This window comes from Pseudorca crassidens, chromosome 5 (assembly GCF_039906515.1).
Source record: "Pseudorca crassidens isolate mPseCra1 chromosome 5, mPseCra1.hap1, whole genome shotgun sequence".
Taxonomy (NCBI): domain Eukaryota; kingdom Metazoa; phylum Chordata; class Mammalia; order Artiodactyla; family Delphinidae; genus Pseudorca; species Pseudorca crassidens.
In genome coordinates, this window is record NC_090300.1 from 136024757 (window position 1) to 136051423 (window position 26667).

The 26667-nt window shown below is 42.6% G+C and overlaps 1 protein-coding gene across 3 annotated transcripts in view; it reads right to left on the minus strand.

The window, feature by feature from the left end:
• Positions 1-26667, minus strand: part of TIAM1 (TIAM Rac1 associated GEF 1) — a 398067-nt gene that overhangs the window by 251914 nt on the left and 119486 nt on the right. For 2 of the 3 annotated variants that reach the window (XM_067739312.1, XM_067739313.1), the window contains one exon: positions 23106-23273. The exons of the other annotated variant lie outside the window; for it this stretch is intronic. The gene's annotated coding sequence lies outside the window, so the exon portion shown is untranslated. The remainder of the gene's footprint in view (positions 1-23105; positions 23274-26667) is intronic. 3 annotated transcript variants of the gene reach the window in all.

The following is a 26667-nucleotide window of genomic DNA, read 5'->3' on the forward strand; positions in this document are numbered from 1 at the left end:
CCCAAGATGGAGCTGGGGGTGGGGGGATAAGGATGGGCCATGGGCTAGGGGCTGGCTACCCCCCACCTCCAGGATCCCTTGTGGTATTTCAAGGAGTCTAATCATTCTAAATCTGAATCCAGTTTAACAGGTCATTATGAAAGTTTATTTGTTAAGGTAGGAGAATAAAACATCTTTTATTTTATAATTTATTAGCTTGATTTACAACTTTTTATAAATTGATATATTTAGATATAGGTTACATAAGCCTTACTTTGTACTCTTGCCTCAGACCAGCTTTTCTACAAAAAGAGACAGTGGATATTGAAAACTAAATTTTTTTTAAAAGTTGCTAGGCATATACTCCCATTCCAGAAATCACGAAAAAATCTTTTTAAGTTGAGTTACGGTTTGTTTGCCTTGTTAAAAATGAATAATGAGGGAATTCCCTGGTGGTTCAGTGGTTAGGACTCCGTGCTTACACTGCCAAAGGCGTGGGTTCAGTCCCTGGTTGGGGAATCAAGATCCCACATCCCACAAGCTGCAGGGCGTGGCTGAAAAAAAGAAGAATAATGAGAATGGATAAAGAAGAGGTGGTGTGCGTGTGTGTGTGTGTGTGCACGCGCGCGCGCGCGCACACACACACACACACTGGAATATTACTCAGCCATAAAAAAGAATGAGATGATGTCATTTGCAACAACATGGATGGACCTACAGACTGTCATACTAAGTGAAGTAAGTCAGATAGAGAAAGACAAATACCATGTGATATCACTTATATGTGGAATCTAAAATATGACACAAACCTACAAAACAGAAACAGACTCACAGACGTAGAGAACAAATCGGTGGTTGAGGGTTGGGGGGTGCAGCTAGGGGGAAGGGATGGACTGGGAGTTTGGGATTAGCAGATGCAAACTATTATTTATATATATGTATATATATATACACACACACACATATATGTATGTATGTATGTTTATATGTATATAACTGAATCACTTTGCTGTCCACCAGAAACTAACACAACATTGTAAATCAACTATACTTCAATAAAATAAATTTTAAAAAAAATTCACAAGAAGCCTATGAATATTCCTTTAAAAAAAAAAAAAGAATAATGAAAAGCAACAGGATGCCTGGGTCAACTTATGCCCACTTCTGGGGTTGCTCTTCAGGCACTGCTACTCCATGCGCCCCCATCCCCCCAGCTGCATCCTCCACCTCTCCACCAGAAGACGGCCAGGAGATACAAACGCCCCTACAACCCAAGCAGTCCCATCAGGCATTCTAAAATATACATGCATCTGATCCCCCGGACTCCACATGAATGATTCCCCTCCACCGGCACTAAGGGTCATAGCTAAAATATATTTGGATTTTTTAAGGGAAGAATTTCAGTACCTCCTTGGAGGTCAGTCGTTCAAGGGACTTCTAAATTAGCTATTTTGCAAAGCTGACAGTCTTTGTTTGAATGTTGATTATCATAAAACGTCACTTAAGAAGCAGTTTTCATGGAAACAGAACCAGCATTTAGAATACCCCTAAATCTTTCCTGTCTTTACCACTATTATAGGCTATAATTACCATATGTCCTACATTTTCCAAGACAGCTCCCATTTCATGTGTTTTATTACATTAAATTAATAGATAGACTTGTACTGAATTTTAAATTTTTCTTTTTTTACATTTTTCAAATTTATACAACTAAGTACATATTTTTTCATAATCAGAAAAAATAAAACTTCCCTTAATATGTATATAATATAAATATACATATATATTATATCCACACAAAAATCTGCACACAAATGTTTATAGCATCTTTATTCATAGTTGCCCAAACCTGGAAGCAACCAAGACATTCTTCGATCTGTAACTGGATAAATAAACTAGGGTAGGTCATACAATAGAATATTACTCAGCGCTAAAAAGAAATGAGCTATCAAACCACAAAAAGTCATGGAAGAGCCTTAAATGTGTATTACTAAGTGAAAGAAGACAATCTGAAAAGGCTACATACTGCATGATTCCAATTATACGACATTCTGGAAAAGGCATAAAAAGATCAGTGGTTGCCAGGGATTAGGGAGGAGGCAGGGATACTTAGGGGGAGCACAGAGGACTTTTAGGGCAGTGAAACTCTTCTATAGGATACTATAATGCTGGATACAGATCATTATGCATTTGTCAAAACTCACAGAATGTACAACACAAAGAGTGAACCCTAATGTAACTATGGACTCTTGGTGATAATGACGTGTTGATACAGGTTCACAGATTCTAACAACTGACCCACTCCGTGGGCGGGGGTGGGGGGGAGGTTTGAAGAGGAGAGGCTGGGGGTCGGGGTAGGGGTGAGGGACAAGAGGTGTGCAGGAACTCTCTGTGCTTTCTGCTCAGTTTTGCTGTGAACCCCAAACAAGTATAAAAAATAATTCGATTCATTTTTACACACACACACAGACACACACAGATACACACACACACACGCACACACGCACAGGCTAGTCAGAACACATGAGTTGATTCAGGGCTCCCGTTGATGATGACTCTGCTGCCAGCACTGGGCAGCCATTCCCTCCAGGTCCTTGCTGGTAAGTCTTGGTTTCTTCTACGGTGTGGAGTGATCCTAACGCATACCAACAAGCTACAGGCCTTATTTCAAAACTAATAAGACTGAGCTGTCTGGAGACGGCCCTGCTTCTCAAGGGGCTGTTTCTAGTGAAGTAACAAATAGCCCAACACAGGTCACCGCTCACCTCCAAAGCGAAGCCACCCGCTGGGGAGAGCGCCTCTGAGGTGATGTGACAGTAAGAAGGGCTTTCACAAGAACAGCAGAGACAGGCCGGGGTTATCTAAACACAGCAAGTCACCCCATATGCCAAAGAGACAAAGAGGAGAACCTTCGCTGTATTTTCTAGGACTGGAGAACTTATTGTCCCACCCAACTGAGAAAACAGATGTGATTACATTTCTCCACATAAATGAACTTACCTAGAGGATAAGAGGGTAGTAAAAGGTGCTAGACATGAGAATAAATATTGACTAAGGCATCTGTCTTGGGGAGGGGACACATGTTCCTTTGGCTGTCAGCTGAAAATTTTTGTTATCCGAATTTGAGAGGTTACCAAAAGAGGTTACCAAAAGGATGCAGGACGCGTGGAATTCATTAACAGCTATCTATGAAAGGATGTCCTAATTAGGAAAACAACACGCCACATGACTGCATCAGCAAGCCAGAAAAGAGGGCCTGGGCAGAGTTGGGGGAGCCTTACAAACTGAAAGAAATTAAGACAGTGCAGCCGAGTACAAACAGATGGACCGTTCTCCCCACTAGATTTAAAATTCATCAGCAATATGCCTTTTTCCCCCTTAACGGCTGCGAAATTGATTGGGATACAGACTAATAGAGGTCCCCAAGGTGCTAAATGAAATTAGAGGAAGTCCTCTCATTACAGCTAGCAGTTAATTATTATACAATGGGAATTGTAATCAAAGCAACAGATACACTATTATTTTCCATCTTCTCTGCAAAACACGTCTAAGGAAGTCTCTTTAGAGGAGGAGAGCGGCCAGCTTTGGGGTTCAAGTATGTCGCTTCCTAACTCACGCAAATAAAACCCAAGCAAGAAGGTCTTGAAGGTGATCTGGGCTGTGGCCTCACTCCCTACTCTTTCTGCCTTTCCACACAAGCTCTTGTAGTTCTTCAACCCATGCCCAATTCCCTCGGCCTGAATGTTCTTTCCCAAGATTTCTACAAGGCTTGTTCCCTCCGTCCGTACAGATCTCAAGATGACACCTCATCTGAGAAGTACTCCCAGCCCCCCTCCCCAGTCTAAAATAGATACCCCCATCCCTTAGTGCCTATCCTCTTTCATCTCACTTTCGCCACCTGAAACTTGTTTTCTACATCCCCCTGGAATGTCAGCTCCATGGAAGCAGAGATTCGGTTCATCTCATTCCCAATGTATCTGGTTCAGAGCTGGTCCTCAATAAGTCTGATTAAGCTAACGGGGAAAAAAAAACCTCTTCTGTCCACTTCACCTAAGGGAACAACATTTTAGCAAGACCAGTATGAAGACCAGGCAGATAAGAGTCTACGTTCAATTCAGCTAAAGATCTGTGATGCTACATCGAAAAGGTAATGAATGGAAACTAAGATTGCTGAGGTATCTTTTATGCGCTAAGCAGTGTGTTTGGCTCTGCAGAGATATTATCTCTTTAAAAAGGACTATCATGCTCTTTTATAAATGTCAGTTTAATATGACAAAAACTGAGGCAGGGAAGTTGGCTTGGCCAAAGCCACAGAGACAGGACCAAGTTCTTACACAGGTCTTTTTTTTTTTTTTTTTAACATCTTTATTGGAGTATAATTGCTTTACAATGGTGTGTTAGTTTCTGCTTTATAACAAAGTGAATCAGCTATATATATACATGTATCCCCATATCCCCTCCCTCTTGCGTCTCCCTCCCACCCTCCCTATCCAGCCCCTCTAGGTGGACACAAAGCACTGAGCTGATCTACCTCTGCTATGCGGCTGCTTCCCACTAGCTATCTATTTTACGTTTGGTAGTGTATATATGTCCATGCCACTCTCTCACTTCGTCCCAGCTTACCCTTCCCCCTCCCCGTGTCCTCAAGTCCATTCTCTATGTCTGCGTATTTATTCCTGTCCTGTCCCTAGGTTCTTCAGAACCTTTTTTTTTTAGATTCCGTATATATGTGTTAGCATACGGTATTTATTTTTCTTTTTCTGACTTACTTCACTCTGTATGACAACTCCAGGTCCATCCACCTCACTACAAATAACTCAACTTTGTTTCTCTTTATGGTGGAGTAATATTCCATTGTATATATGTGCCACATCTTCTTTATCCATTCATCTGTCAATGGACACTTAGGTTGCTTCCATGTCTTGACTATTGTAAATAGAGCTGCAATGAACATTTTGATACATGACTCTTTTTGAATTATGGTTTTCTCAGGGTATATGCCCAATAGTGGGATTGCTGGGTCATATGGTAGTTCTACTTTTAGTATTTTAAGGAACCTCCAAACAGTCCTCCATAGTGGCTGTATCAATTTACATTCCCACCAACAGGGCAAGAAGGTTCCCTTTTCTCCACACCCTCTCCAGCATTTATTGTTTGTAGATTGTTTGATGATGGCCATTCTGACCGGTGTGAGGTGATACTTCATTGAAGTTTTGATTTGCATTTCTCTAATGATTAGTGATGTTGAGCATTGTTTCATGTGTTTGTTGGATATCTGTATATTTTCTTTGGAGAAACATCTATTTAGGTCTTCTGCCCATTTTTGGATTGGGTTGTTTGTTTTTATGATATTGAGCTGCATGAGCTGTTTGTAAATTTTGGAGATTAATCCTTTGTCAGTTGCTTCATCTGCAAATATTTTCTCCTATTCTGAGGGTTTTCTTTTCGTCTTATTTATGGTTTCCTTTGCTGTGTAAAAGTTTTTAAGTTTCATTAGGTCCCATTTGTTCATTTTTGGTTTTATTTCCATTTCTCTAGGAGGTGGGTCAAAAAGGATCTTTCTGTGATTTATGTCATAAAGTGTTCTGCCTATGTTTTCCTCTAAGAGTTTGATAGTGTCTGGCCTTCCATTTAGGTCTTTAATTCATTTTGAGCTTATTTTTGTGTATGGTGTTAGGGAGTGTTCTAATTTCATTCTTTTACATGTAGCTGTCCAGGTTTCCCAGCACCACTTATTGAAGAGGCTGTCTTTTCTCCATTGTATATTCTTGCCTCCTTTATCAAAACTAAGGTGACCATAGGTGCGTGGGTTTATCTCTGGGCTTTCTATCCTGCTCCATTGATCTATATTTCTGTTGTTGTGCCAGTACCATGCTGTCTTGATTACTGTAGTCCTGTAGTATAGTCTGAAGTCTGGGAGCCTGATTCCTCCAGCTCCGTTTTTCTTTCTCAAGATTGCTTTGGCTATTCGGGGTCTTTTGTGTTTCCATACATATTGTGAAAGTTTTTGTTCTAGTTCTGTGAAAAATGCCATTGGTAGTTTGATAGGGATTGCATTGGATCTGTAGATTGCCTTGGGCAGTATAGTCATTTTCACAGTGTTGATTCTTCCAATCCAAGAACTGGTATATCTCTCCATCTGTTTGTATCATCTTTAATTTCTTTCAGCAGTGTCTTATAGTTTTCTGCATACAGGTTTTTTGTCTCCTTAGGTAGGTTTATTATTAGGTATTTTATTCTTTTTGTTGCACTGGTAAATGGGAGTTACACAGGTCTTTTTGCACCAGAAAGCACTATTAAGAGGACGCGGAGGAAAGGGAAATCCTCATACACTGTTGATGGGAATGTAAATTGGTGCAACTACCATAGAAAACAGTATGGAGGTTTCTCAAAAAACTAAAAATAAAACTACCACATGACCCAGCAATTCCATTCCTGGGTATATGCCCGAAAAAAACAAAAACACTAATTCAAAAAGATACATGCACCCCAATGTTTATAGCAGCATTATTTACAGTAGCCAAGATATGGAAGCAACCTAAGTGTCCATCAACAGATAAATGGACTAAGAAGATGCGGTACATATATGCAATGGAATATTACTCATCCCTAAAAAAGAATAAAATCTTGCCATTTGCAACAACATGGGTGGACTTGGAGGGTGTTAATGGTAAGTGAAGTAAATCAGACAAAGACAAGTACTATATGATATTACTTATATGTGGAACCTAAAAAAATACAAACTAGCAAACATAACAAAAAAGAAACAGACACACAGATAGAGGAAACAAGTGGTTACCAGTGGGGAGAGGGAAGCGGGTGAGAGACAATATAAGCGTAGGGAATTAGGAGGTACAAACTATTATGTATAAAATAAGCTACAAGGATATACTGTACAACACAGGGAATATAGCCAACATTTTACAATAATTGTAAATGGAGTATAAACTTTAAAAATTGTGAATCACTATAGTGTACACCATAACGTATGTAATATTGTACATCAACCATACTTCAATAAAAAGTAAAAATAATTTTTTAAAGCATTGTTAAGGGTCCATGCTTTCATTTGCTTTTTTGCTTCCTTTCTCTCTTCCCTTTTCCTCCCACTTTTTTTCTTTCTTTTGAAAAAAATAAGAAAAGTAGAGATCAATATATAAACATCTTTATACCTGCCACCTGAAATAAGCATATTACATTTTGTCAGATTTGCTTCAGGTTGCCTTTTTTTTAACCAGAAATTTTAAAATTGCCCAGAAAGTTCATTCTCATTTTCTCTAAAATGAACCAGAAATCATATCACCTATCCTCTGTCAAAATTTAGACAAAGAAAAGGTTGGCAAGACATCTTGCCACTTGTAAAGCTATAGCTATGTATAAATTAAAAGCGTTCCTTAGCATCAATTTGGGATCATTATTCCTACTCTTCAGAACATCATGTTAACTGCCTGAATACCTTAAACTCATACTATAGATCTCAACACGGTGTCTCTAAAGTATTACAGTCACATTGACCAAAGCAGCTCTTGGTTTCACAGAATGTCCAACATCCCCTGCCAGCAATGAGATGACAGGACCAAGACTTGATGAAACCTCGTTCAAATTACAATTTATGACTGTCCTCCATGGCTGGATGCCAACACTTCACGTTCTAAATCTTTTGAGGGAAGTCTTACCCATCAAAGGCAGCTCTGTATAAAACAAAATCTCTCTCTACAGAAAGAAACTCTTTCATTCCACTCCAGAAATCAGAATGTGAAGATGCCGGGGCTGCTTTCTGGCAGGGAAAGTGAAAGAAATGTAGAAAAAAGCACGGGAGAGGCAGATCAGAAGGTGCAGAGGCAACAGGTTTCAACACTGACAATTAACTGGGAACAAAGGGACGGCAGCCTTTTTCACTGCTAACTTATGGAGTAAATGCACCAGAAAGTTCCTGATAAATATCTAAGCAAGCTACAGCCTGCCTCTGTGCAGATATGCACAGACTCTGAGCCCCTCCCACTGCAGTGGAAGACCAGGCACCAATGTCCCGCCTTCCCTTCCACACCCCCCGCCCCCCAATGAGGCAGAATTGGACCTAGGGTCACAGGAAGTGCCCAATCTTTGCAAGCAAATGTCAATCTTCAGGCCAAAGAAAATGTCTTTGTTCTTTAGAACCAGGGTTAAAATTGGGTTGAAATGACGGCATACATTCACTAATTTGAACTCACAAAGGAAGCACCTGTTTTCACGAAGGCCTAGAAATTTTTGAAACAATCTTACTTTTTATGCTGTCCTTCTGAATGAGTAACTATGGAGGAGGTGGGCCTGCGGGAGACCTGGCCGCTTTCCCACACAAGGGTAATGGTTTACGTTACAGATAGAAGTGTGCAGATTCTTTTAAATAAGCCACCACATAATTTTAATCCACTAAAAAATGAAAACGAACGTAGCCCTGGGAAGGAGCCCACATCTTTTCTATTCTCCCTTACGTCCAACAACCTAAGCATGTGGCCAGGCACATGGGTAAGTGGTGGAAGTGTCAGCACCGCTAAATGCTTGCTGAGGCATTGTTAAAGCAACGTTCATTGTTGCCGGGTCCGAAGATTACCTGGTGTTCCCTTAGTGAAGGAGAAAAATTATGCCAATTATAATAACCAGGGCCTTGACCATTTGGGGAAATTATTTAGTGTGACATGAAAATATGGAGCTGATCACTTGCCGTGTGTCACTGATGAAGGAAAAAGAAATGTAAACGTTGGCATCTCTTGTCACCAAGCTCTGTCTCTTCTCAAACAATTAAAGACGCTGCCAGAAACTCCAAAGAACTAGCAAAGCCCAAGTTAATTCCACAAGATGGAACTGGTTGCTTTCCTCACTAATGCTAACTACGTGTGATAAAAAGTACGAACTTTTATTATTATAGATCTTTAACATTTTAGACATGACATTGATACGCCCACATATACGATTCGTCTATAAAGCAATGAAATTATTTTTTATACTGGCTTAGATAAGTTCTGTCTGTAAAATTTCAACCAGCATATCCTTAAATTCTTTGTACCATTTCAAACTGCAGTGGCTTTAGGCTATATAACAATCTATAAATGCTAAACAAAGAATAAATTAAAGTTTAGGTCAACTAGATTAAATCATTGTATCCAACATATTATTGCTTCCAATCCCAAGGCAAAGAAAGGAAATTGCTTCCTTTGGCAGGCAGAATGACTTGTTTGGATCCACTGGGGGGAAGAAAATATTTCCTTCCATCTAAATCAGCCTGCCTCCAAAAGTTTCTATTTCTCATAACAAAGGTTGCAAAATATGAAAGTTTTAAAAATGTAGGATTTTATGTGTTGAGAATATGCTATAGCCCAAGAGATAAGTAAACCATAGCAATTAAAAAGAGGTGTTATCTGAAATTGTCCAAACTTAAATTCAATATGACATTTAGGATTATTAAAACCCATTAAGATGTTTAACTTTGATTTCATAAAAGCAAAGTGAGTTACTCCCTGCACAAACAGGAATGTCTTTCCCTGGGTCATCAAAGACAAGATATCTGCTCATAAATGTCTCTCACAAATTTTATTTATTCCCTTAACTCAAATAAAGCTCATTTAACTTTTTCCTCGAAAAAGAGACCTTTTTCAAAGCATGTGGACATTTCATGGATTTTTAATGGCTCTTGATCATGTTCTTGCACACATATAATTCACATACCCTGGCTCTCAAAAGACAAATAAGTCTACCTGCCTGCTACATGGTCTTACTTTTATAAGAATTAGAAAATTCTAACTTTTTATAGAATTGGAAAAAAGGTAAGGAAACCACTCTTTTTTGATTTCTAAATTAGAGGAGTGAGAGCATACACTAAAATATAAGCTCCAGGAGGGCAAGATCTTAGCAAATTTCACTCATATATCCTGAGTGCCTAAAAAGTACCTTTCAAATAATATAATAATGTATTTGATGATACAAAATTCAATGTAATTCAGTGTAAATATGACATAAAATTTGATGAAATACAGTTCAATGAGATGATATATTAAATAATATATTATTCAATATATTGTCTGATTAAATCCTCTGAACAACATTGTAAGATGGAGGCTCTTCTTACTCCATTTTACAGATAAGCTTCAAAGAAATAAGTTACCAAGGTGACACAGCTAGTTTGTGGGGAAATGAGGCCTTCAGATCTTTACCCACCCTTCTTCTCCTTCTTGCCATTCTGTCACTGCACCCTTGTCATCCAAAGACTTCAACACACAACAGAAGTTCTTGGCAATAAAACTGGAATCTCTGAACAATCAGTATGAATTTTTTTTAGGTCTAACTTAAGAATTCAAAAAGTAAACAACTGCATATAGAAAGAAATTCAAATGCATTCATTTCATTCAAAGTCATGAATTAAAATATTTCTTAAATTAAATATTGACTGGTCAAGTATCCAACCACCCCTGGTTTTAATTAGTGTTAGTAACCCACTCTTCATTACCTACAGGCAAACTAGCACTTCTGTACCTCTTCCCCAGTCTACTGCCTAGACCTGAAATTCCAACTGGAAAAAGTTAGAGGCTGAGACAAGGCCAAAAAGGAATGGGTCCTACTTTCTTAATGTAACCGAGAGCCAAACAGGAACAATGGTGAATTGTTCCTTGATTGGGATATGGCGGCCATGCCAATCATTGTCTCCCACCAACTCCGCCTTCTTGAGAGCCTGCCTGGACCTGTCTGGGACCACCCAAAGCACATATGACCCCTGCATCCCAGCAACAGCTGGGTAGACCAGAGATGGATACATGACTCCTTATGGGCCAAACAGACTCTCACTTAAAAATTTGGAATTGAGACACTGGGAGACGGAGATGTTAAAGGAAAGCCTGTGTGGTACTGGACTAGAGCAACATTGTACCAATTCAAAGCCATTTGGAGCAGTAAACCTGAGAAAACAGATCAAGCAAGGAAGCCAGTCTGCTAGTAGAGGCAAGAGAACAGCAGAGCCTCAGAGAGAAAAGCAAAAATTACCGACTACATGGGTCTCTGAAAAATGTGAGACTGGCATCCCTTTCTGATTTTTCTACTACCTTCCTTGACTACCCAGGGCATATTCTCATATTTCTTCAGTAACACCATGTTTACATGAGTTTATCTGAGAACTTCTTTCCATTTCATTATAACCAAAGGATCCCCAAGACACAGTATTTCACCTCCCTGTTACTACCCTATTAGAGAAGGTGACTGAAAACCTTACTCTCCTTAGGTCTCAAGGAAGACAAGGCACCACAGCCTTGAAAACGTCGCAATCACAGACCACTGCAAACTCCCTGAAAAGACCAACCCCAAGAGGCAGCCGTGAGTCAGAAGAATTTTAAATAATTTTCCCAGGTGTTAACAGTTAAGTCTACAAGATGAATATACTTTTTCAAAAGTCTTTATACTATAGCGAAAAAAATAAACAAGAACTTTCCAGTGCTTTTTTGAAGAAGAAAATCAACCAGGCTCTCAAGCCATTAGTGCTGTTCCAACAGAATCAAAGCCAGCCTGACTCATGATGGTCCCAAGTTACACAATAATCTATCAAGGATTAAGCCCTATGGGTTTCAAATATACATAATGTGCAAACAGATGCCTGGTTAAATATGTAAAGAAGTGAGGCTAGAATAAGGAACAGTCTGGAAATGGCTAGAGGCAGAAGAATAGAGATCCCTTGTGCTCTGCTTGATCCTGGGAGGAAGAGAAACGTCAAAACATGTATTAGACAGTCCCTGCCCTCAAAGAATTCCTAGCCTAGCTGAGAAGACAGCCCCCCCCCCAGCCCCCGTCCCGGACAAACAGCTCAGATCCAGAGCAGATAGTGACAGAGGCTAATTGGAAGTCTCAACAAAGCGTGATGGGATCACGGAGGCAGAAGCAATTAATCACATTCAGCCAGACAGCCGACAGTTAGCCCAAGCTCATCCAGGGCTGTCATTTGGAAAATAAATCCACTCTAACAGTTATCATGAAATTGCATCCATGATCTTTGCATCCCATCAGTCCATACCTTTTATCTGATTAATCAAAGTCTACCCCCTCCTCTTCCAGGGATAACAACATCTGTTTATCATTCCCTCCAAGAGTTCTTAATATGACACAACGACCTTGAATTATCCTTTATCTCTAGAAAATATCCTCCCTCTGTAAGGCAACAAAAATGAAGATAATATCCCCCAAAGAGTTCAAGACCATAAATATAAATGACCAAATGGCTTGGTGTTTATTCCATAAATCGGCTGCTGGAATTCACATTCCATTCAACTGTTTGCTGAGTTAAAAACATTCAGACAAACAGCGTTAAAGTAAAAATCATGTATCTGCAAAATAGTTATTACAGCCTTAGTCAGAGGTTCTCCTGCGTATCAAGCAACACTGATCATGAGGGAGGGAGATGCAAGAGGGAAGAGATATGGGGACATATGTATGTGTATAGCTGATTCACTTTGTTATAAAGCGGAAACTAACACACCATTGTAAAGCAATTATACTCCAATAAAGATGTTAAAAAATAATAAATAAAATGATAAATAAAATCATCAAAGAGTCAGTACAAAAAAAAAGACGGTAAAATACCTCATTAATAATTTCTATATTGCTTACATGTTGAAATAATAATATTGATACTTTGGTTGTATTAGGTTAAATAAAACATATCAAAATGAAAAAAAAAGAAAAGAAACACTGATCAAATTATATACACTAACTCCCGACAACAATAACAACAAAAAACAAGTACACGTAAAAACAGGTGAGATCCCAGTATGATCTGTAGTTTTGTTAATTGTATTGTGCCAATACCAATTTCCTGGTTCTGATAATGCACTATAGTTAAGCAAGATGTCACCACTGGGTGATGGGTACATAGAACCACTCTGTATTATTTTTCAACTTCTTGTGAGTCTACAACTACATAGGTTAAAAAGAAAAGCCCTTTATCACATTTATAACTAGTTTTGCAGGGCTTTGCCCATATAAGCAGTTCCCTTTTCCTCCTAGATTCTAATACTTTGATATTAAGCCTCAAAACTTGCAGGTGCAATGCTAAGAACACATCATCCCAGTCCTGGGAGTGGCAGCCAGCAAGGGGGCATTTCCACTGAGTTTACACTCTCTGCAAGGAGTCCAAGAAAGTTAACTTCCTCAGCCTAATCTCACCATGGACCAGTTCCCTACTGAACTCCCGGCTTTGCTGTACCACTAACTAATACCCCGTCCCTAGCCCACTGTCCCCAACACCCGCTCTCTCTCTCTCTCTCTCTCTCTCTCTCTCTCTCTCTCTCACACACACACACACACACACACACACACACAAATCAGAGGGACAATTAAAGATGATTAAGAAAAGCAAAACCAGCAGAATCTCTCACCCACAAAACTCACCTCCTCCCAAGACTTAACCTGAATGAACTTCAACCAGTTTGGCTCTAAAAGTCTAAAGAACTGGCTCCAGTGGAATTCAAAACACAAGAAGCAGTCTAAGAAACTGTTATCCTAAACTCTTCTCAAAGGTACCCAGACATGCAAGCCCCCTTGGAGATCAGCACCTTAGCAGTTATTTGTGGAGTTCATTCTCCACCCCTAGCCCAGCTCAAAGTGTCAGGTAACACAAATTGAGCTCCCTGGCTTAAGACTTATACAATCTTTCAAGAAAATTTTATAGCCTCTGATATTGGCATTCTTGAGCAGTTTCCAAGACAAAATCCAGGCATCTCTATAATCTATTAGGTTTGTGAGAACTTTAGTACTGGGTCTGCAGCACAATGATTAAGAACAAAGAATTGCATGATGGAGGAATCAAATCCCGGTAGTATCTCCCCGGGTGCATATACCACCATTTACTACCCAAGTAACTTTGGGCAGGTTACTTAAATTTTCTGTGGCAGTTTCCATCTGGAAAACGGAGATAATGATAGGATTAGGATCCTGCCACACAAGATTCTCATGAGTATTTCAATAAGTGAATACGTGTCAAGGGTTCAGCACAGTGCCTGCCATAGAGCAAGCACCCTTACAGGGTTGTCTACTATTATAATTGTTGTTGTTATTGTTGTAGTTGCTCCAATAACTTTTTATTGAGCGCCTAGGTCCCAAACTTCATGAATCTAAGATAAAAGAAAGTGCAGCTTTTATTCTGGAAGAATCGTATATTACCAAGTATGGGGACATAGAAGGATGAGACCATGCAGGTGTCCCCAACCCCAAAGAAACACCTTTCTTAGCTTCTAGCCTGAGTATTGCACTCACAGAACCTGTGAGTCACAGATGGTGAAGGCCTAAGATTGAGAAATCTAAAGGTTTGGATAAACTTCAACAGGGCAGACTTGTGAAAGTCACAGTGTACAGGGCAGTGTACCGCCCTGCCCCTCCCTTGTCCACCTTTCACCTTAAAATCAATAAATTCCCCCAAATAGTGCACGGTCTCTCACGAAGCCTGGGCCATCAGACAGGTTTTTCAAGTCCTGCAGATAATTCTATTAAAACATACCAGCCACCCTAATAACACTGAAACTACTGGCCACGCCATTCTTTTTCCTACTTGGCCCTCTTCCACAGAGGATACGTTCATGGTCACCCACCACCGACATCCCTGGGATGGAGAGAGGGATTCCCAGTAAAGGAAGGCCTTATATGGAGCAGAGTTTTGACCCATACAGACAAGGTTCGCACGAAACATTTCTGAGAAGCAAGGATCTTCGTGGTTTCCGAAATGCTGCCAATCACACAAAAGAAGCCCGATGCATGATTTTCAAGCCCGTTTTGTAAAAGAAAATGACTCCAAATCCCTAAGTGTGTGAAGCCAAAATTGTAAATATGCTAAAATCCCTGGAGCTGTTTCATATTATTTATTATGATTCTTCTTGGCACCCCAAAAGTGGACTCACAGAGCTCTTTATTAATTTACACACCATCAATGGGGTTCACAGATGGTGAGACCCACACACGCAGAAGACCAAAAGCCTTGGCCAAAATCCCAACAATGTGTAAATAAATACAGCTCGGAAGGACCCAGAGTGTTGCTCAGCCCCAAGCCCTGTTGCCACCACTGGTGCTGAGGCCGGACCAGACAGATACCCAGGGTAAAACTGAAAGTCAATGGCTCGAGCCACCAGGAAGCAGGCTCCAAGTCCAAGGTCAAGGTTTTCAATACCATCCTTTTCAGGTGAGTCACTTGACTCAAATTAATTCTCATAAGGGTTTATAAGGACTCGATGAGTGACAGATCCACCTAATGTGAACAGAGAAGGAATTAAGAGATCTGAAAGCTGCACTTTTGCATTGAAAAGGCTCGGGGCAGTTTTGATGTATCTTCCCCTTATAGAAAGTAAATCCTAACTTACAGCACAGACATCAGTTCTTTTAAAGACCTAGAGTTTCCACTGAAAGTGAGGATCATTTTAGTAGTGCTAACTGAGCAGATGAGAGCACTAAATAATTACTATCTTACAGTATGCCAAACTTTAACAAAATAATTATAATTTTTAGTAACTGTAATTTAAAATTTTTTGATAAATCTTTTATGTAATCTTGAGGCTTAGATTTCATTTTTTTTTAAAGCAAAGGCTTTTCTTCTTTTAACATTTTGTTTATTTATTAATTTTAATTTTTGGCCGTGCCCGGTGTTAGTTGCGGCACGTGGGCTCTTCGTTGCGGCACACGGGCTTCTCTCTAGTTGTGGCACGGGGGTTCTCTCTCTCTAGTTGTGGCACACGGGCTCCAAGGTGCGTGGGCTCTGTAGTTGCGGCGCGCAGGCTTAGCTGCCTGGTGGCATGTGGGATCTTGGTTCCCCGATCTGGGATCAAACCCACGTCCCCTGCATTGGAAGGCGGATTCTTTACCACTGGACCACCAGGGAAGTCCCCAGATTTCATATTTTTATGGTGATATTCAGCTGCAGTATTTGCTTCTATTGAAAACTGATTTTAACATTTGGTACTTAGCCAAAATGTGTATTAGGTGCATTTCCAAGATTATACAGAAAACCTGCAGCACGGTGAACCTAATTGAAGTACAAAGGAAATGTAACTGTGGGTCATGTGAAGGATGCAATTTTTCTGAATTCCCAATAAATAATCTTCAGCTCAGGGAAAAAAAAAAAAAAAAACCTAGAGTTTATTCCAGATCAATCTAGCACTTTCAGGATATTTTTGAAGCATACAGCTACACTGTTTATTATGTGTCTGACTGTTTAGCATTTTTGTTTATATTTTAGTTATCTTTACATTTGTGTACAAATCTTATATAAGTATCTGTTATAATCAAAAATAAAAAAAGAAGAAATGAGAGTGTGTCAATTGAAAATTCAGGCCCACTGACATCAAAGGTCATCCTGATATGGAGAAGACAAACCCAGACAGTGAAGGAAGGGAACCACCTAGGCCCTTGAATTATCTTCTTTTATAAAGAAAAGTTCAAATGAGGGACTCTCTTTACTGAGTCAGCTAAAAGGATTCAAAATTACGAAGAGCAAAAAAAAAAAAAAAAAAAAAAAAAAAATTACAAAGAGCCAAAACTCAGTTTTGAAACGCTCTTCCTGTTTATAGTGAATAAATTCCCCAAATGCAGAGGAATTAGATTTTAATGAAAGTCTCTGCTAGCATGTTCTTTGCTCAATCGCATGTTGGCTAAACTAGCTTAACCCTTCCTAGAACCTAGAAATTCTGACACAGTGATCAACCCGATGGGGACCAAGTTACTGACTGCTCTTAAGATACAGTCAGCTTTATTTTCCATCTTATAATCATAGTTTAGTTCCATTTTACGGACACTAACGGATTTCACTGTCTATCTCTTCTACACTTAGGCCAGTGGTTCTCCAGGTGTGGTCCCCCAACCACAGCAGCAGCAGAAGCTCCTGGGAACTTGTTAAAAATGCAAATTTTTGAGGCCCCACTGGAAACCTACTGAATCAGAAACCCTAGGGGCGGGGTGAGCTTGTGTTTAACAAGGCTTCCGGGTGATTCTGATGCACGCTAGAGTTGATGCACGCTAGAGTTCGAGCACCACTGCCTCAGGCCATGGAAACCCCAATGTGTGTGTTACTCAAACATCCCCCAGGCTTCACCAGGGTGGTGGCCCTACGGATGTCTCAAACACATAGCTCCTCCGTCCATGTCCGTCACCCTCCTTGCAAATGGCAGAAACTCAGACCTTCTCCTTTCTTAGGTCTCTCTGGAAGTCTCAAAATCGGGTTGCCTCTCACAGGCAACCTCTACTCCAGCTCCGGTTCCACGTCTCTCTAGAATGACAGAGGTTCCATGGTCCACTGTCACTCTGCACTGACTTCGTGCTACTCAGATCCGAGCACATTGGTCCTCCACCCATGGGCCACCATCACACCCCACCCTGAGCCCCAATGCCCTTGGGACACTGCTAACCCCCTCCTTCCTGCAATCACACCCCTGCCCCTCTCTCCATCTCTCTGGGAACCTTGCTGCTGTCTCTGGGCCATAGGAAACATCTATCCCCCACCAGGCCTCCCTCGTCAGTCGGGGAGCCCAGTTAGCTTCCTTTGGCTGAAAGCTATAAGCCTGGTCCCAGAAGCAAAGAGCGCCAACTAGTGGGGGTGTGAAGAGCTAAGAAGATTTTTTTTTTAAGCAGGATTTACAAAGGCTGATGATTCCTATGAGAGAAATAGGAGATCCAAGTTTTCTCCAGCACTACACAAGTCAAAGAAATGAGAGGAACATCCTATCCTGGAAATTGACTGACGCAGAGTCTTTAGGGTGGACAGAAGACAGCACTGAGGTTGCAGCCGTGAATGTGTGTATGTAAGACAGACAGAGAGAAAAAGAGAAACGGAGAGAGAGACAGCAGTCGTGAGTTCCCCCTGTCATTGGCAGGCAGATAAGTTACTCGATGGTCTCCTGTGTCTGATGGTAACTTACACAAAAGTGTGAAAGCAGCAGGAATGTAAAACATTAAGGTCATCTCATCACTGGGAGATGTTACAAAGATCCCCCGAAAAACTTTAAACCAGGGACAAAAACCAAATCCAGGTAAGTAGCTCACAAAATGACTGTGCTCTGGACACTTAGATGGAGCTGTCCTTCAGTCTGGGGACTATTTCGAACCTCTCCCTGCAATATCAGTGCTGGCTCCCGATTTTAAAAGCTTCCCCCCAGCACATAATTCCAAATATCCTCAAGAGGGAAACAGCATCCCACTGAAAATGAAACTCCTGAAATAATCCAAGAGCTAAGAGAAGAGGAACAGGAGCAGCTGTGGGTTAAATTTAAAATAATAAAAAGCAGCAAATATTAAAAACTAGAGATTTTAAATAAAGGGGGACATCCTAAATTTCTCTGTCTAGATAAGGGTGGATAAAGAACAAACACTAGCAAAGTTTCTATAAGAAACCAGGGAGGAAATCTTTCAAACTTTGGGGCCCGTTCAACTCTGCCATATAAAGTGCAAAAGCAGCCGCTGAAATAAACAAATGGGTGTGGCCATGTTCCAATAAATTTTATTTACAAAAACAGGGGACAGGTCAGATCTGGCCTGCAGCCTATGGTTTACCAGCTCCTGGGTATCCAATGTATGTATGTATGGAGTGCAGAATTGGGCAGAAATTATATATATCTTTATATATAAATATATTTATTTCTAATAAATATATTAGAAAGTATACTTCATCTGCTCTTTTCAAGAAAGAAGATGATAATCAATATAATAATATTCCTTCCTCAGATACTCCTGTGTCTAGATGGGAAGATCTCCCCTCACACACTAATTTGTGTCACTCATCTGCACTTCTCATTGTAGACTACATTATTCTCCCTTGCATCAAGTCCCTGTCTTTGTGCCCCTGAGAAAGGGATATTATAAAATGGAGTATTATCCTGCTTCTTCAAAATAAGCAGATGAAATATACTGTCTAGAGCTGGCTAGTCCCCTCATCACGTGTGCTTATACTTGACACCAGGTCCAGACCTCAGTGTCAGGGAAGGTGCAGGCAACGAACATGCAAACAGGCAAACCAGGCATCATCTCCCTCCACAGGGTTCCTGCCTCTAAATGAGATGGACACTGAATCCCAAAGTCATGAGCGTGACTTGGCTGGTCCCCCTGCAACACCAGCTGGGGTTACGTCACCTGCCCAAGTTCAACATCTGGAAATCCGCACAATGACCCTGGTGGATGGATGGGAGTGGTGCTCAGGGAGCATTCTTCCAAGTTCATGGGGACTGCAAACAAGACATTGGGCAGATGGCAAAGGCCTAAAGGAAGAGTTATGATTTAGTTCCTCACCCCTGTACTTCATCCCACATCAGCAATCTCTCCAGAGCAAAGCTCCCGGGAGCCCATAGATCTGGCCACTCTGAAAGCACAAGAGAGAAAATTCCAGAGCCGCAGAGAAAAAACTCTGACAAGCCTCAAAAATGGTCAGGATTCATTTGCTTTGTAACATTAGGACACACAATCTGAGGATACCAACGTACAGGCTCCCTTCCTCATATGGATTTCCTTAACAGCCAGGGGAGCAGTTGAATGTCCATAAGAAACACATAAATCGACCGCATATGTACACGTCTGGCTCAGATGGTTTGCATCAGACTTAAAAGAGAAGTTGTCCTCTTTCTTCTCAAATCTAACAGTGAAGAATCCCAAAAGACACGAGAAGCTCTCAGAATGAATCAACCACAAACAGGAAACATTTCCTAACAGGACCAATTATGGATGGACGGAGGTGGGGGAAACAGCTCTTCCTATGTGTCTGGAGCACAATCAGTAAAATCATCCCAGGTCAGCCGAGGACCCTCCCCCGCCTCCTCCTTGTCTCTTGTCCGACTTGATGACTTCCAGAACTAGGATATAAAAAGTCTCTGCAGCAGGAAGGGATACCAACCAGAACAGTATGGGCCTCTGAACGACAGGTGTCTGCGCCGTTGGACCTGGACCACAGAAAAGAGAAATTCTCTCTTCTGTTGCCACCGGTGCAGATGGATGGAATCTGAGGCTCATTTCCTCAGCAGGCAAAAACCCAGGGAAGAGGAACTGGGAAAGGTCACGTCCAAACAAATCTATCAAGCAAACTAAGAGAGTCCCGGAATATGCAGACGGACGTGCACCGCCCACGAGAGGAGAAAGCAAGCCCTGACTTGAAAGAGTCAACTTCTCTGAGGACCCCTCCTGCAAGTGGCCCGGAGAAAGCCCTACATGCTCAGCTGGTCAGACGGGTCCACGAAGGCAGGAAGCCACGAGAAAAGGAGTAGCCCCTGACAGATGGGGAATGTTCTCTGTGATTCTTCCAGCAATGAGCGACTCCCTCCACCTGTAACACTAAAACTCACATGACATTAGCACTTGATACAAAACACATGGGAGAGCCTCAGTTTTACAAGGTCTTCTTACCCTTCGGCCCCCAAAGAGAGAGAATCCCGTTCCATCTAAGATAGCTTTATAATGTGCTTAACACAAGGCTGGGAATTTTTAGCAAAGTTAGCAAGAATTTATAGTAGTATTCCAGTACTGATTATCTTATTAACAACATCAGTAATAATATTCGTGGCAGTCACTGAAGCACATGTTCCTCCCAGAGATGAAAGCTAAGTCGCCATTAAGCAAACCCGTTGAGTTAGTGAACAAATTACCTTCTGTAAGCATAGCCACTGAAGATATCCTCTCAAAGTCCACACACCCGTGTGTAGAAACTGGAAGCACGTGCCCCTTCTCTCCCTCCGTTTTCTAATCCAGGAATCAGGGACGTGGGTTGATCAATTACTGTTGCTAGAAACCAATGCAACTAAAATGTACCACCTTGCCTGCTCCCGGGTTGCTTTCCTTGGTACCAAGACTTTTCTCTCCTCCATCATATGGTGCGATGATGGGACTGCTGCTGCCTCTTCTGGGTTTAACATTCTCAGCATCTCCTCCATTCTCTTGATATTGTTTTCCTTTCAAGGGCCCTGTGACTGCATTTTACTGCCTAAGGAAGGGAATTTGGGGTCTTTTAAGCTCCTGGGTGATTTGGAAAGAATACTGGCCTCTGTTTCTGGCCATGACCCAATAGGATGCTTTCTTCACATCGTCTCTTCCACCCATCTCTTCCGTGTCTGGCTCTCAGCCACCACCCAGGTAAAGCTCATCTCTCACCTAGCTCCTAAGAGGCCTCCATCCACACCTCCACCAGCCAACCGGCCTTCCCGATGGTACCCGAGGGATTTCTCTGAAAGACGGATGGTAGGTGTCATTCTCCCCTCCTGAATGACTCTCCGTGGGTTTTTATTTTCTGCTGGTACAATTCAAACTCCTTAGTGCTACCTTTAAAAAGGCCTCCACAACACAACTCCCACCGAACTTTCTCTTTTCCCTTCCGCACAGGCCCTCACAAACCCCACCCACCAGCACCACAGAATGAGCTCTCTTCCTCCCTCATTGAGCCCTGCTGCCCCTCCCCCAGCCCTGCACGCCTTCCCCACATCCTCACCCCCCAACACTTGCTCACCTTCTACTCACCCTGCAGGATCCACCTCAAGGGCTGTGCATCCCACAAAGTGATCTTTAGTCCCTGCTCAGGGCCTCTGCCCCACCGTACTTACACTCTGACACAGATTCAGGCTTATGTTACAGTTACTGATCATCACGTCCATCTTCTCCACAAATTAGAAACTCCTTGATAGTCATCAACGCCCAGGAGCCCCAGCACCAACTCTGCTGCTTCACACACAGTAAACAATCAACAGATACAAACCAAACTAGGAAATGAGCAAACGCAACTAAAACACTGGGAAAGAGCGAAGGGTCTAAACGTACCCTTTGCTTCACCTTGCAACCTGATCAGACCCACTGAAAACAGCTGCTTAGAGCAGTGAGGACTTTCATAGCTATCCGCCTGCCCCTGGGATTCATAAAGAGATGCTCTCATTCTATCTGAACCAAGGAGTACTAACCTTCTGTTGTTCTGCGAGGCCTAGATATTTTCCATTAAGCCATGATAAACGCAGGGATTTATTGAACACGCATCTCACCACCATCCCTCACTAATTAGGCAGTTAAACTCTACAAGCAGACTTAGCCTGAGAGGGTCTCACGGCTGGAACTACAGGGATCTTCCGACACTATCAGAACTTGGGAGACTATTTTGGGTCACCTGGTCGTGGCCTCTGAAGTGAATCGAAGTAACATGAAATATGCCCCAAGCAAAGACCCTGATCTGGAGCTGAATCGCCACAAGTCACAGGAACGAAACGCATGGTCTCTAATAGGGATTCTGCCGTAATAGGCAAGATATTCTCTTGCCATCAAGAAGGCAGAGAACAGGAGTATCCATTCCAGAACCTTCGCAGATCGGTCACACCTACGGTCCCCATGGGCACCACAGACACTGCAAACACTGTCAGCCACATTCTAACTACACAGTCATGGATGCAGAGGATACATTCATGGTGGTTTTCAACATGCTGACCTGGCATGACAGTCTCACTGAAAAGGAGACACGATGGAACCCACACCTGAAGGTGTGGCGGGCACCCCACGTGGTTCCCAGGGGGAAAGGGCTCCAGGCAGAGAGAACAGGCAGGACGGGGGCTTTGAGGCAGGGGTCTGCCTGGTATATCTGAGCCACAGCCAGAGTGGAGGAAGCAAGGGGAGAAAGTAGAGGGGGGAGGGGGGAGCTCCTGCCGGACCCTGAGACCACTGTAAACACTTTGGTTGTGATGCTGACAGGTGGGGAGCGTGTTTGAAAAGCACAGGAAGGTTTTGAGCAGTGTGTCTGACCTAAAAGGTGCCCCCTGGCTACTGTCTGGGGACAGATGGTGGAAGGGCAAGACAAGAGCAGAGGGGCCAATTCTGGAAAAGGCCCCACTGAATCCGCACGTGCACCACACAGCTGCTGTCTTGAGTTAGGGTCGATGCACCTGCTACCAACATGGATTTAAGAACGTCCAGGGGTGTCCCCCTCACCTACCCCAGCAGCTCTGGACAGAAGCACCACAGCAGCCCTAACAAGGGAGAGCTCGTGACTCTGGATGAAAGAGAGATTTCTGCAGCCCTTCAGGCCCTCTGCACGGCAGCTCTCAGCAGAAAGGCGATCAATGAACTCAGTCCAGCTTTAAACATGGGGAGTTAGAGAGGTCACCCCAAATGAAAAGGAAACCAAGACCGACCTTCTCGTGGGAGCTCCCCTGTTAACATGGAGAACAGGCGCACCACCAGGGAAGAAAGGCAGCCGGCCAACACCGACGGCTCAGGACTCCGCACAGTAATCGGTCTCAAAGAACAGCCCTTCAGAGCGAGGTGTGTGGCGAGGCCTCTCAGAACCGGCCCTTCTTTTCCTGCCGCCAAACAAAAGAAAGAGGGGGTCAGTGTTACACACTCCGGTGGCTTTAAAGCCCAGCTGTGTCCCAGGCCTGCCGTCCCTCCACTGAGTCACAGCCGAAGGTGCAAGCAAAGCGCTCTCTGCGCCCCTCCCTCGGTCTCCCCCAGGCACGGCTGATACCCCACAGCTTCCCAGCCAGTAACCCCCACCCTGCAACGAGCTCAGCGCTGGCCACGTCCAAGGCCTTGGGCGAGTCACTAAACACCTCTGGCCTCCCCTTCCTCCTCTCTACGATGAGAATTCAGTGAGATCATTCATGAATGCACCCCTTACCTGGACGGCACTCAGGCATGGGGAGTTACTCTTGGGATCATTATTGCATATGTCCGTGAATGCATGAGAAATTTATTTCTTGGAAGCAATGTAAAATAACAAAAAGATTCACCGGTACCAGTAAGCAAGAGATGCATCATCATTAAACAACAAAGTGATAAAAACAGGGTGGTGACACATTTTGTATACAGATGGGCCATTTTAAACATGTATTTAAAGTAAAGAAGACCCACCTCAAGCAAAATGCCACCTTCCCCAAGAACTTGACCCTTCGTGAACAGATAAACCTCATCAGTACTTGCAAGGGAACTGCTAAGATGAGCCCATTTAGACGCTGATATGACAGCACTTAAAATACTCCTTCTGGACACGAATTCAGCAGTAAAATACATTAGACGCATTTAAAGTTCACACCCTTGGATCCAGTAAATCTGTATCTCGAATTTTTAATCTAGAGATATAATAAAAGATGCAGGGCTTCCCTGGTGGCTCAGTGGTTGAGAGTCCGCCTGCCAGTGCAGGGGATACGGGTTCGTGCCCCGGTCCAGGAGGATCCTGCATGCCGCGGAGCGGCTGGGCCCGTGGGCCATGGCCGCTGGGTCTGCGCGTCGGAGCCTGTGCTCTGCAACGGGAGAGGCCACGGCAGTGAGAGGCCCGCGTACCGCAAAAAAAAAAAAAAAAAAGCAAAGATTTATACATAAGCCCCACAACTGAGAAAATCAAGAAGTGGAAAACTAAATGTTGAACCAGAAGAAACAAGTTAAAGTCTGCTACATCCCTATGAAAAACTACTATGCAATTTTTAAAAGCGTGACTTTAGGAAAAATACCTATCAGGAAAGTTTGAGCTCCCTGAAAAAAGTGGTACATGGATTAGACTGGATTAGAAGCATACACTTGACTTTGTCACATAATAATACATCATAGTACAGAAAACAGGCTTTGAAAGGAAGAAAACTCCTTGGGGCCAAAAGCATGGTCCAGGCAAGTGAGATCAGCCACTCTGCCTGTGGACAGACCTAGGGGTCAGAGCCTCCCACTCTCCCGGCACCCCTCTGGACGCTCCAAAAATCTCAAGGAATTGAGTGTGAAAAACAACTATTTCAAGACGGCTTATTAAGGGATATTTGTGAAAGAATTTTCCAGCATCCTGTATGCAAGTCAACTTGAAGCCTCTGAAGATAAATGAATTCAATATAGGTGCTCAGCAAAGAATGCAAGATTGTCCAAAATGTTGCACCAATTTAGAATTGAAGTGACCACCTGATTTGTTTGTTGTTGTTACTGCTTTGGTGATGGTGGTTTTAGCCAAATCTATTCTTCTCAAATCTTTTCTCAACAACGTAGCATTGCCTTCAGAACTCAAATTTCTATGTAGTTAGTTAAATGGTGTCCCTGAAAATTCACCTCCACCTGGTTCTGTCCACGTAACGCCATAAAGGGATCTTATTTGGAAACAGGGTAGGGTCTTTGCAGATGTAATGAAGTTAAGATGAGGTCACAGTGGATTAGAATGAGCCCTAAAGCCCACGACTGGTGGCATTAAAAGAAGAGGAGACACACAGAGAATAAGGTCATGTGAAGACAGAGGCAGAAATTGATTGGTGCAACTACAAGTCGAGGAATGCTAGAGACTGCTGGAAGCCACCAGAAGCCAAGAAGAGGCAAGGAAGGTTTCGTTCCTAGAGCCTTCAGAAGAAGCATGACTCTGCCAACACCTAGACTTTGGACTTCTGGACTCCAGAAATATGAGAGAATGGAATTCTGTTGTAAGCCACCAAGCTGGTGGTGATTTGTTAGGACAGCCCTAGTGCACTAATACAGCGTACAAGCAGAAGTCCCAAAGACAAGAGAAGATAAACACACAAAGAAGGATTGCTATGGACTGAATGTTTGTGTCCCCCCAGAATTCATATGTTGAAGCCCTAATCCCCAATGTGATGTTATCTGGAGGTGGGCCTTTTGGGGAGGTGATTAGGTCATAAGGGTGGAGTTCTCATGAATGGAATTAGTGCCCTTCTAAGAAGAGACATGGGAGAATCTCTCTCTCTGCTGTCAGAGGATACAACAGAAGATGTTCCTCTACAAGCCAGGAAGATAACTCTCACCCGTGCCTTGATCTTGGACTTCCCAGTCTTCAGAACCATGAGAAATAAATGTGTGTCGTTTAAGTCTATGATGCTATTGTTAAAACTGCTCGAGCTAACTAAGACAGGATTACCAGAAGGAAAGTGTGCTAAGACACACATTACTTTATAGCTCCATCTCAGACGGGTATAGGGAGTGGGAGACAGTTAGGAAGAAAAGCTGAAAGACGTAAATAACGTTAAGAGTTTATTAGCAGTTATCTTGTTTCTCAGACCAGAGGTTCCTAAGCATCTGTGTGCATAAGCACTACCCGGCAAGAGCATTAGAATGCAGACTCCTGAGCCCTCCCATCCCAGACCCTGATGCAATCGATAGTATGTTTTTCACAAGCACCCTCACGTTCTGACAAAGCTGGATTCCTGCTCACACTTATAAAGACTCTGCTGGGGATTCAACATGTACATAGAACAGAAACATCCTCTTTGGAGATGCCCATCTACGTACCTCTCCAGCCTGGTCTCTCAGGTCCCTCTCCAGCAACCCCAGAGCACATGACCCCTTCATGCCTGAGCTCACACCATCCATGACTGCTGCCAGGAATGTCCTGCACCTCCTTTGCACCCGCCTTTGCCTGGCTACTCCTGCACTCATCACCACAGGCTTGACTGCCTCCAAGAAGTCTCCCTGACCATGAACTGACCACTCACTCATTCATTCACCATCTCTCGAGAGCCTACGAAGAACGAATGTTCTTGGTACCCAGAAAGATGAGCTCCACAGAATTGATATTCTTGTAGGTAAAGACATAATAAACACACACGTAGTGGGCTAGGAGCTGGACTCTGGAGCCAGACTGCCTGGCCTCGAATCCCGGGACAAGCTCTACCCACCACAGTTGCCAGGATTCACTGAGTTGATACTTGTAAGAGTGCAATAAAAGATCATTACTACTCAATAAACAAGATAATTTCAGATTCCCATACACACAAT